This window comes from Octopus bimaculoides, chromosome 3 (genome assembly GCF_046866305.1).
Source record: "Octopus bimaculoides isolate indiv1 chromosome 3, ASM4686630v1, whole genome shotgun sequence".
Taxonomy (NCBI): Eukaryota; Metazoa; Mollusca; class Cephalopoda; order Octopoda; family Octopodidae; genus Octopus; species Octopus bimaculoides.
The window spans coordinates 154047147-154059375 of record NC_142930.1 but is presented as its reverse complement, the minus strand read 5'-3'; the positions used below and the strand labels follow the sequence as shown (position 1 = coordinate 154059375).

General features: G+C 39.8%; 1 non-coding gene across 1 annotated transcript; it reads left to right on the top strand.

Annotated features, from left to right (window-relative positions):
• The first annotated feature begins 11018 nt into the window (after nt 1-11018).
• Nucleotides 11019-11090, top strand: Trnag-ucc (transfer RNA glycine (anticodon UCC)). Its single transcript has one exon. It is a non-coding gene; the product is annotated as a tRNA-Gly (tRNA).
• The last annotated feature ends 1139 nt before the right edge of the window (nt 11091-12229 follow it).

Genomic DNA, 12229 nt, shown 5'->3' with positions numbered 1-12229 from the left:
AATTGGCAACACGGTTACTTTGGGAGTGATAGCTGTGTGGTTTAAATTCAGTAGGTGGGTCTACTGATCTTTGTTCTTCTTTGATACATGGATATTTGCAACGTCTAATTTAATGTGGGATTTTTCTAAGCTTAAGAATTCATTAACTTTTAATGCTTAACTATTGTCTAACTGTTCTTCCTGTGATAGTTAACTGTCCCTGATTACTTTAGCTTTGGCTGCTGGAATGGTCTTTACTCAATAAATGGCCAAATTGATAACTTCCTGTGATCTAGTATTACCAGTCAATGCACTGAATTATCTGTTTTGCATGGTTTCAATATTAGAAAAATATTTTCTTTCATTACCGAGTAAATCAATCCAGTCTTTCCAGATCCCACGCTGTCTCTTAACAAATATTTAAAATCTCAGAAGTCGACGAAACTATTTTTAATTGAACCAAATACCAAAAACAACAATAACAACAAAACTTGGACACAAATAAATGTAATAATCAGACGTAAAAATAAGGCAATTCTTGTGATAATGGGGAAAAAATTGTTTTTAATTTTCTTTCAGCTTCTATTTGTTGTTTTGTAACTTCAGTTTTATTAAGAAAATATTTGTCATAAAGATGGACAGGAAATACGTACAGAACATTCATTACAAAAATTCCACCTCCTCCTCCTATAAGGGATTAATCAAAGTGGTTTTAGTATTAGTAGCAATATGTTAATGTTTTCCTTTTTTATATAGAGTGTTCAAAAAGTCTCTCCTCAGTAAATATTTAATGGTTTTCGGGAGGTTCTTGTACACTGATCCTTTACTTGCTCCCCAGACAAAAAAGTCTGGTGGTGTTAAATCAGGTGATCTTGGTGGCCAAAGTCCTTTCGAAATAATCCGTTCACCAAAAAACTCTTGAAGTAGCGCTATGGTAATGTGCAGGATGAAAAAAAATTCACTGTGGAGAGACTTTTTGAACACCCTGTATATTAGTGTTACTCTTTTACTCTTTTACTTGTTTCACTTATTTGACTGCGGCCATGCTGGAGCACCGCTTTTAGTTGAGCAAATCGACCCCCAGAGCTTATTCTTTGTAAGCCTAGTACTTATTCTATGAGTCTCTTTTGCCGAACCGCTAAGTTACGGGGGGGGGGGGACGTAAACACACCAGCATCGGTTGTCAAGCGATGTTGGGGGGACAAACAAACACACAAACATATTCACGCGCACGCACACACACACACAGACACAGACACACACACACACACAGACACACACACACGACGGACTTCTTCCAGTTTCCGTCTACCAAATCCACTCACAAGGCTTTGGTCGGCTAGAAGCTATAGTAGAAGACAAATTGCCCAAGGTGCCACGCTGTGGGACTGAACCCGGGACCATGTGGTTGGTAAGCAAGCTACTTACCACACAGCCACTCAAGAGAAAAAAACCTATCGTCAGTATGGAGTTCTTCTGCTGCACGACAACACCCGCCCTCATATCGCCAATATGACCAAGGAAGCCATTCAAACGCATGGCTGGGAAGTGCTGCCACACCTGCCGAGAAGCTATAGTAGAAGACAATTGCTCTGCAATAATTCAACATTTTAAAGCAAAATTGAATCAGACTGTGTTTAATCATTTATAATATAGGCGCAGGAGCGGCTGTGTGGTAAGTAGCTTGCTTACCAACCACATGGTCCCGGGTTCAGTCCCACAGCGTAGCACCTTGGGCAATTGTCTTCTACTATAGCTTCTAGGTAGGTGTGGCAGCACTTCCCAGCCATGCGTTTGAATGGCTTCCTTGGTCATATTGGCGATATGAGGGCGGGTGTTGTCATGCAGCAGAAGAACTCCATACTGTCGATTAGGTCTTTTCTCTTGAATAGCCGTGTTGAGTCGTTCCATCTGTTGAACCTAGAGTTCCGCGTTGACCGTTTGGTTCCGTTCAAGCAATTCGTAATGGATAATTCCTTTCCGGTCCCACCATACACACAACATGGTTTTACGCGGATGAAGATCTTGTTTCACGCGCGGTGTCACTTGTTTACCGGGGTTAAGCCATCCCTTACGCTGCTTCATATTGATGTACAGGCACCATTTTTCGTTGCCAGTAATGATTCGGTAAAGAAATCGTTGCTTGTGTCCATGAGTTGAGCAGTGACGAGCAAGCAAACCAGCGGAGATTATGGCTCGTTGATTTTTGTTGTCACTTAAAGCACGCGGAACCCATGCTCCATACTTCTGAGCCTTTCCCATCGAGTGAAGATGCTTCTCAATAGCAGTGTGGGAGCATTCCATTTTCTCTGCCAGTTCCCTTGTCGTTTGACGAGAATTTTCGTGCAAAAGTTGGTTTGATCAATCTTCATCGAACTCAACTGGACGGCCAGAACGAGGTGTGTCTTTGAGGTCAAAACTTCCATTTTTGAACTTAGCATACCAATCAGGAGCGGTTCTTTCAGCTATGGCACCCTCTCCATACACAGCACAAATGTCGCGAGCAGCTTTTGCGGCCTTAGAACCTTGATTAAAAGCAAAAAGGTGTCGAAAATGCTCGTTTTTCTTAACTTGACATTCCATTTTAATGATCTGAAAATAAACAAAAATTAACTAAAATCAACTCGCAAAAAAACCCAAAAAACCAAAAAATCCAAAATGATTCAAAAATAGAAATCTCGAAAAAAATAGATTCCAAAATTTAAAAACGCAATAAATTGCAAAATTAAAAAAAACCGGCGGGAACTTAGTTGTCAACCCAATATATAAAATTTTCTTTCTTTCTCTCTCTCTCTCTCTCTCTCTCTCTCTCTCTCTCTCTCTCTCTCTCTCTCTCTCTCTCTCTCTCTATCTATCTATTTACACACATGATATATGATGTGCTTGTGTGTGCGAGCGCACGGCGGGGATGATTGTTTACGTTTATTCGAAACGAAGATAATTTCAGTAAATCAAAAATTTATTTTGTATGGTATTTAGTATACCTTTCTTCGTGTTTGTTATTCAAATTTATGCCACCGGCCACTCTGAGTTACTTCCTCTAGCTCATTTTTATTTTAATTATGCAAATTACCCTAGGCCATAAGCGTTGCTTCTTACTCTTTTTATGACCGTCTGAGACGTGTCTGGTTGAGGTCAAGATAGGACGTTATTTCTTCTGGCTTTTATTTCCTTTTCCGTTCTATCTTGAATGATGCATGTGTGTGTACATAGTTGAGTATCAAGACATGTAGGTTGTAAAAGCAAATAAGAAAATCTAGATGAAGCTAAATAAACGCGTAAGCACTTAAATAAACGCAAAGTTAACGCATGCTTACACTTACAAGGGCGCCTGTGCACACATACGCACGCACACGTGTGCATGCGTGTGTGTGTGTAATTAAAGAGATAAACAAATAGATAAATAGGTGTAAAATGGACGAGTAAAGAACACCAAGAGGAAATGGTTGAGATAAATTGGTGTCGAGTGTGGCAATCTAAATATAGAACAGACGGAAATATAATGTTCAAAAGAAATTCCTAGCGTGTTTACAACGGTATGATGGAAATTGGGTAACGGAGATGGTTAGATCATGTACCAGTGTCATTAATACCACCGCTGCCACCACCGTCACCGACAAATAGAAGAAGGTGGAGAAGGAGGAGGAGGAGGAGGAGGAGGAGGAGGAGGAGGAGGAGAAGAAGAAGAAGAAGAAGAAGAAGAAGAAGAAGAAGAAGAAAAAAGAAGAAGAAGAAGAAGAAGAAGAGGAAGAAGAAGAAGAGGAAGAAGAAGAGGAAGAAGAAGAAGAAGAAGAAGAGGAAGAAGAAGAAGAGGAAGAAGAAGAAGAAAAAAGAAGAAGAAGAAGAAGAGGAAGAAGAAGAAGAGGAAGAAGAAGAGGAAGAAGAAGAAGAAGAAGAAGAAGAAGAAGAAGAAGAAGAAGAAGAAGAAGAAGGAGAAGAAGCAGAAGCAGAAGGAGGAGAAGAAGAAGAAGAAGAAGAAGAAGAAGAAGAAGAAGAACAGTAGCAGCAACAACAACACAAACTCCATCAAAACTACCTCCAGCAATAAGTGTAATAACAGCAAAACAATATCAACACACCAGCAGCACCAGCACCACCACCACCATCATTACTATCGTTGATAATAATAATAAGGAGGCTGAGGAGGAGGAGAAGAAACAGAAGTTCAAGAAGAAGAGGAACAACAACAACATTAACAGCACAATCTCCACCAATACCACTGTAATGACAACAAAACAACATCAACATACCACCACCACCACCACCACCACCACCACCAAAACCACCACCATTACCATCACCACCACCATTATCATCACCATCATCGTAAACAACAACGATTTCATCAGCATCCCTTATACTGGCAACCACACGGACACTAGTAACAACATCATCAGTGTACTACCACCACCATCAACAATAATAACACCCACAACCACCACCACCACCGCCTCCACCACCACCACCGCCTCCACCACCACCACCGCCTCCACCACTACATCATCATCATCATCATCATCATCATCATTAACAACAACAACAACAACAACAACAACAACAACAACAACAACAACAACAACACAATCATCCCCATCTTGGAAAAAATTCTTTAAAACGACGCTACATCATGTTCAGAAGGAAAGAGACATTGAATTATGTAGTCCTAGCTATGATGCAGCTTTTGGATGATCAAGATCAGTGGAGGCTCGTGTATAGGGCTTTCCTATAAGTAGGTTGTCTCCCTTGGCTAGGCGGCGCTCCATGTAGATAATTAAACTTCCGGAGGCTAACCCACGCCATTGTTATTGTTTTACGTCTTATCATGGATATAAAGCAGCTTGATGATTCAGCTATCTAAGTACTTACTGTGCCTGAGTTAAAGAAATATTTAAGATTATATGGACAGTATGTTACTGGAAGAAAGGTGGACTTGACTGAAAGGTTGAAAGGAATAAAAATTCTGTCAATGAAGAATGTCAACAAAGTAAATTCATCGGACGATAAGTCTGAAGTATCGGACGATACTTCAGACAGGAATAAGCAGAAGCTTATATCTCCTCTCGGTGAAGTATTGCCTGATCTAAAGATCTTTGTAAGTTGCCGAATTTCACAGATAATGACATAATTACCTCGTGCTACGGATGAAAGCAAAGCAACAGTTAAGGAGTGGCATATTTTACCACGACAGACACGTACACAGCATCGAATACCACGATGTGAGTGAAAGTTGCTTTCACTGTATTGTCCGGTGTCTGGTAATCCCTTCGATACCGACATCAAACCAAAAAAAGAATCCTGACCACAGAGTGTGGGTAATTATGTCAAATGTCACTGGCAATGTGCATTCAGCTGATTGCAACTGTTAAAGCAAGTCACTGAGCATGCGTACATGTCATACGGGAGAGTTCCAATCAGGGGTGGATAACACCTTATAGGAAAGCCCTATAGGCACTGCGGAACTGCAGCGCCCCCTATTTCCACTCGATATTATCGATAACATTCAATATAATGAGTCCTTTTTTTCTTTAATTCTTTCTTTATACTTGTACATTATACAATCCTTACGCTTAATGTCAATAACCATCCCCTAGTTTATGAAAAAATACAAAAATCCTTGTATAGAACTGTGCACTTCACAGTTCCAGCGACGCGGTGTTTGGCTATGGTGCGCATGTTCACATGTCCGAGATAGAAAGCTTCACGCTAGGGAGAGAGATCACTGTAGTTCACGCAGTGCTAGTGAAAGGTAGTGTTTCTGTTTGACTCCGCGTGTGTTGTACTTAAAAACGTATTTATATTCTTGAATGTGATTAAGTGTAGAATTAGATTATTATCCTGCTTCCCGCTTCAGTGTTGCTGCCAGGATTTTAAAAAATAGGGTAGATTTCCCCGCCCCTTATTTTGTGATTTAGGGAGGTTTTTTGAAAAAAACAAGAGGGAATTCGCGGCGGTGTTCAGTGAACAAATTAAACACATTACCCGGCAGTGGCTAAAATGCGAACCGATCAAGTTTATGTATAAATATTCTTTTTATATGCTTGTTTCCTTTTACACAATATTAAAACAACGGCTAAACATTTCCTGAAGCAGCACCCCTACTAATTTTATCTACGAGCCGCCACTGATCAAGGTATAAATGTACTCCACCAGGATTCGCCAGGGACTAAACAACAAACAGAACAATAACAATATCAACAACATCATTAGAAAGCTCAAAAACTTCAGATCTTCACAAAATCCTTATTATACACTTAAGAGCCTGAAGGTATCACTGCGATCACCAACATCTACAATTACTCGTGCAAACGATATCAAATTTCCAGAATCTAGGAAACTTGGAGTATAATACGATTTCTAAAGGTCATCATTACAAGCAAAAAGGAGATAGTATCCCATCATCCTCTTCGAAAATTTTAGAAAGCGTCATCATTTAGATCTGGTGTCCTCATCCTCCATAAGATCGTGGACCAGTACCGGGCCGTGGATGATATGGCTCTGGCAGCAGAGAAAGAATACATTTTAGAATTTTACTTCTGTTTTATTGACTAACGCATTTTGCAGGGTGTTTTAGCATTAGATATGTATTATATGTTTAATGTGTGTATGTGTATGTGTGTGCACTGGGTCTAAAAGCATTGGTTACCAGGAAACTAAGGGGGCCCACCCACAACTACAAGGGGGCTCACCCGCAACTACAAGATGGCCCACCTTCGTTATTTATATATATGTACACACACACACACACACACACGGCCGTCGGCTTGGGTCGATACAGCTTGGTATCAGTGCGATCACAAGCATCGCTGCCAAACTGCAAAGAGCCAATGCCACAAGGCATCTGGCTCGACCCTCTAACAACTTCTGCCGTCAACCTGCCTTGGATTAATGCTTTATTATCGACACTGAAAGAATGAAAGAATAAAATTGACAGTGGCAGGATTTGAACTCAGAGGGCAGAGAATAGGAACAAATACCACGAGACATTCTATCCTACGATATAACGGCTCTACCAACTAGTCGTCTTCCAGAGGACTACACACCACAGTTCAGACTATCATCGGTATCAGAAATGCTTGCGACCCCATTACCCGCTACCCATCCATTTATACACAAAATAATCAACACCTTAAAAAGTAGCATGAAACTATGGCTAGCGAACTATCTTGTCAGACCGCCAAGTTTATGTATACAAAAACAACACTCCCAGAACTTTCTATCTTCCTATTCATTCTTCCACCCCCACTTTCTTCAACCTATATCTAAACGATCTTTCCACACCTTCAAAACGTACATAGATTCTCAAAGCATACACACATTCTTAGAGCAAACACATATTCTCTTAAGCATACTCACATTCTGATATACATCGACATCGCACTCACACCCACCCACTAATCTTCAAGTACTGCTGTATAACTATTCCAACCTTTCATCAATCACATAGAAACCTGGCTCTAAAACAACAGACTTAAACTAGCGTCTACAGATTCAACTGTCTTCTTATTTATCAGTATCATCAGTAAACATGAAATACAAACAGCCATCACCCTCAGCAACACACATACACACGCATTGCGCGCGTGCATTCGCACACATACACACACACACGACAAAAATCAAAAATCTTAGATGTTGCAACATCTTAACATTCGCAATACTTGTAGAAAACATTGTGAAGAAAACAAAACCGGAACACGAACATGCTTAGAGCAATCACGGGTACCACATTCAGTCAACGGAAAGAAACAACAATGGCGTAAAACAAATTATATTCAAGATACAAAGTTTATTTCACACTTGTCTGGGTTTCGCAAACTACAAAATATGAAAACGAGGTTTTACACATTTTCGTCGGTTATACAGAGACGACGTTCACGAACTAATTACGAAATAAAGCATTAAAAAGAAAAGCTACCTGAACATGTAAGAGTCACAGTCTGTTGCCGCAGCAAACATCATTCCACCGTCTCCAACATTTGACACGACATGAAACACCACCTTCAAATATGTAAACGCATATATAACATCCCAAATCACTGTAAGAAAAGTGTTATCTCACCCTTTCATCTGAGCGCAAATAACATGCATACAGAAATAACTGCAATATCAAATGCTTTACCAGTTCCAAATATTCTATGAGGATGTTCACTATCGACATTAAGTGTAGAAGAATACCAACTGTCGCGTTCTACCCGCGCCTAGCATTTCATCTGCTGCTAATAACAGAATTTCCGTGAGTACAGAGATAAACTGAACTCAGGATAAAGTGCAGTTATATCTAAACTGTCACACTTTATTCACGAATAATGAATATTGCTTACTATATTCATTATTCATGACTATTTATTAGTGTACAGCAGTGGCTTTCAACCTGGGTCCATATAAGATTTTTAAGGGTTCACGTTAGCAAAACAGTACACCGGAGATCCACAGTAGCATTTTAAGGTTCCATTTAAGTTTTGATGTAAATGTATCTCTTTCAAGAAACAAATTCTCTCTTTAACATTTTACATAATTCAACCTACACAAGTTAATGTGTGAAAAGCAACGTAGGAATTTTAAATCTTGGAATGAATAAAATTAGTTTTTAAACATCGAATGGCTACGGGGTCCACCAGAATAAAATAGTAAACAAAGAAGTCCATAGGTAAAAAAATGGTTGAATATCACTAGTGTACAGTATCATCTGCGAAGGCACGTAACTTAGTGGTTAGGGTATACAGTTCACAATCATAAGGTCGTGAGTTCAATTCTCGGCGACGCGTTGTGTCCTCGAGCAGGGCATTTTATTTTCATGTTGCTCCATTCCACTCAGCTGGCAAAAATAAGTGGTACCTGTATTTCAAAGGGCCAGCCTGTGTCACGCTGAATCATCTTGAGAACTACGTGCAGGGTACACGTGTCTGTGGAGTGCTTAGCCACATGCACGTTAGTTTCACGAGCCAGCTGTTCTGTTGATCGGATCAACTGGAACCCTTGTCCCCGTAACCGACGTAGCGCCAATTTTACAGCATCATCCTCATCTAGGCAGGGACGTGGTGTAACCGAAAAGATGAATCTGTGGGTAGCGCCAAGTCGTTCTACTGACTACATGCGGGTGTATAAGGGCAACGTCTGGTGCCCGGGAAGTGGGCGTTGCGGTAACGTACCCACCTTCCAGTTGTTTCGGGCCTTAAGTGTTTTTTGAGGGTGTTGTTTGCCGAGAGTCCGAAGCGGCCGGAAAATTCACTGCAAAAATTAGAGCACTCAGAGCAAGTCTCGCCGACTTGCATCCGAAAAGCATGGAAAGATGGGCACACTGATCTTTCTGATTTGGCGGGCGGCACTTTTTATTTATGTTTTATTTAGTGTGTTTTCTACCGAAACACTTTCAAACTTCGTATACTTGTATATTTTGTGTTATAGAACAGATAAAAAGTTTTGTATTCGAAGTTATTTCATGTAAAAAATTGTCGTATTTCGGTAATTTCAACCAATCACTGACGTCTATTGAGGTGAAAACAAGTTTGAAAGTGTTTCGTTAAGAAAACGATTGGCGCCCGCCAAATCAGAAAGATCCGCCCCCCCCCCCCGACCACAATGGAACTAAAAAAGGAGCCTCGTGTGGTCACTCAACATGGTAGAATTAGCAGCTAAATCTCCCTCGGATAACACTCTGCCATCATGATAAAAAAAAAGGAAGAAGGCACCGGATGATATCGTCTAGAAAATAGAATAAAAAGACGTTAAAGTAATTGCTGGAACACCTTTGTTCATAAGTCTACTCATACAGGGCCGACTTGGGGTTAAACGGCAATTAGAAAACAAGGCAACTGCCAGCCGCCAAAAGCAGCAGCACCACCGCATCTGCCCCCCCCCCGCCACGACGACGACGACGACGATCACCGCCACCACCACCACCACTACCACCACCACCACCACCACCACCACCATATCATCATCCCCATCATTCCACTACAAAGAGAAGTATAATTATTTCTCACACAGGTAAAAGTCATATATGTAGGGGAAAGGGGATAGGAGATTCAACTGACCCCCAAATCAATAAGAGACACCATCAACAGAGGCACAATTTAGAGTATTCATTTGCCTGTCAATTTACTCTTTTACTCTCTTACTTGTTTCAGTCATTTGATTGCGGCCATCCTGGAGCACCGCCTTTAGTCGAGCAAATCGACCCCAGGACTTGTTCTTTTGTAAGCCTAGTACTTATTCTATCGGTCTCTTTTGCCGAACCGCTATGTTACGGGGACGTAAACACACCAGCATCAAACGATGTTGGGGTGGGGGTGGGGGGCAGACACAGACACACAAACACACTCATATATATATATATATATATATATATATATATATATATATATATATATATATATATACGACGGGTTTCTTTCAGTTTCCGTCTACCAGATCCACTCACAAGGCTTTGGTCAGCCCGAGGCTATAATAGAAGACACTTGCCTAAGGTGCCACGAAGTGGGACTGAACACGGAACTATGTGGTTGGTAAGTAAGCTTCTTACCACACAACCACTTCTGCGCCTGTTTGTGAATAAATAAATAAATAAACAATATTTATTTATTCATCACAAGATCACCAGTGACCAAACGACGCTAAAATATAATAAATAGCATTGAGTGATGTGAATATACATATGTGTAATATATATATATATATATATATATATATATATATATATATATATATATATATATATATATATATATATACATACATATATATATACATACATATATATATATATACATACATATATATATACATACATACTTGTTTATAAGTATGTATGTATGTATATATATATATATATATATATATATATATACATATATATACATACAAGCACATTCATAAACAAGCGCGCGCGAGCGCTTACCTATTTACTTCGTAAACTTCGCGAAGATTTTCTGATGAGAAAAAATGCTGATTTCAGCAAAACATTCAAGAGGCTGAAAGGTCTAGTTTTATAAAGTTTTTGGTGTAGATTAGGTTTAAATTCACAGCACGGAGTATATGAGGCGTCGGTGGTGTAACGGTTAGCATGGTTGCCTTCCAAGCAGTCGATCCGGGTTCGACTCCCGGCCGACGCATCGTTATTTTTTTTTCCTCCTTTTTTATAAATATATTTATATAGAGTATATATATATAGAATAGACAGTACTCTACATTTATTACACAATTTTTATATTTCTTACAAGGGAGTATGGTTTGGTATGATATGGTATGGTATGGGATATGATATGAAATGATATATGTACGCACGTACGTGTGTGTATGTGTGTCCCCATATTGCTAAATCTTTGTACGTCATTGCTCACCGTATTTCGTTATGCAACCATAATATTTACTTACCAGTTTCTAGGAATGTGTTTAATATGCAAAATTGGTAGGCGTAGGAGTGGCTGTGTGGTAAGTCGCTTGCTTACGGACCACATGGTTCCGGGTTCAGTCCCACTGCGTAGCATCTTGGGTAAGTGTCTTCTACTATAGCTTCGGGCCGACCAAAGCCTTGTGAGTGAATTTGGTAGACGGAAACTGAAAGAAGCCCGTCGTATATATATATATATATATATATATATATATATATATATATACACTAGCAGTATAACCCGACGTTGTCCGGGTGCGACTTATTACGCCATCTACAATAAGTCTTCCTAGGTGAAAATCAACTAAAAAAGAAAGCCAAACAACGAAAAAACCCTTATGATGTAAATATGTTCACAATTCAAAAGACGATGAAATTAATAGGGAAAGTCTGAAGGCTGTTTTGCGTAACATTATTAAGCGTACGTAAATTTCATCCGTCTAATTGGCTATAGAAATGCTTGTGCAAAACAACTTTTTGCGCTGCCTTGATTATACATAGCAGGGTAATTCCTTTTCGCAGGAGGTAGGACAGCAATTTCTGATGAAGCAATTGCTGGCGATCTGTTGCTACACAGTTCTGCCAGAATTGTATCAGATTGGTCAGTAGATGTTGATGCACCATTTTGCATTATGTTCAACGTAGCTTCTGGAATGTGTTGAATTGATGCAGTCTGTTGCTGTCTTTTTAAACCGGTTGCTTTCTTTCCCCAGCAAGTTGTCTTGTTTGGAGGCATAATCTATGTACATATTAAAGAGAACAACAAAAGTTATCCCTACGAGTCATCATAGCTACCTACCTACCTACCTACCTACCTACCTACCTACTACTACTACTACTACTACTACTACTACTACTACT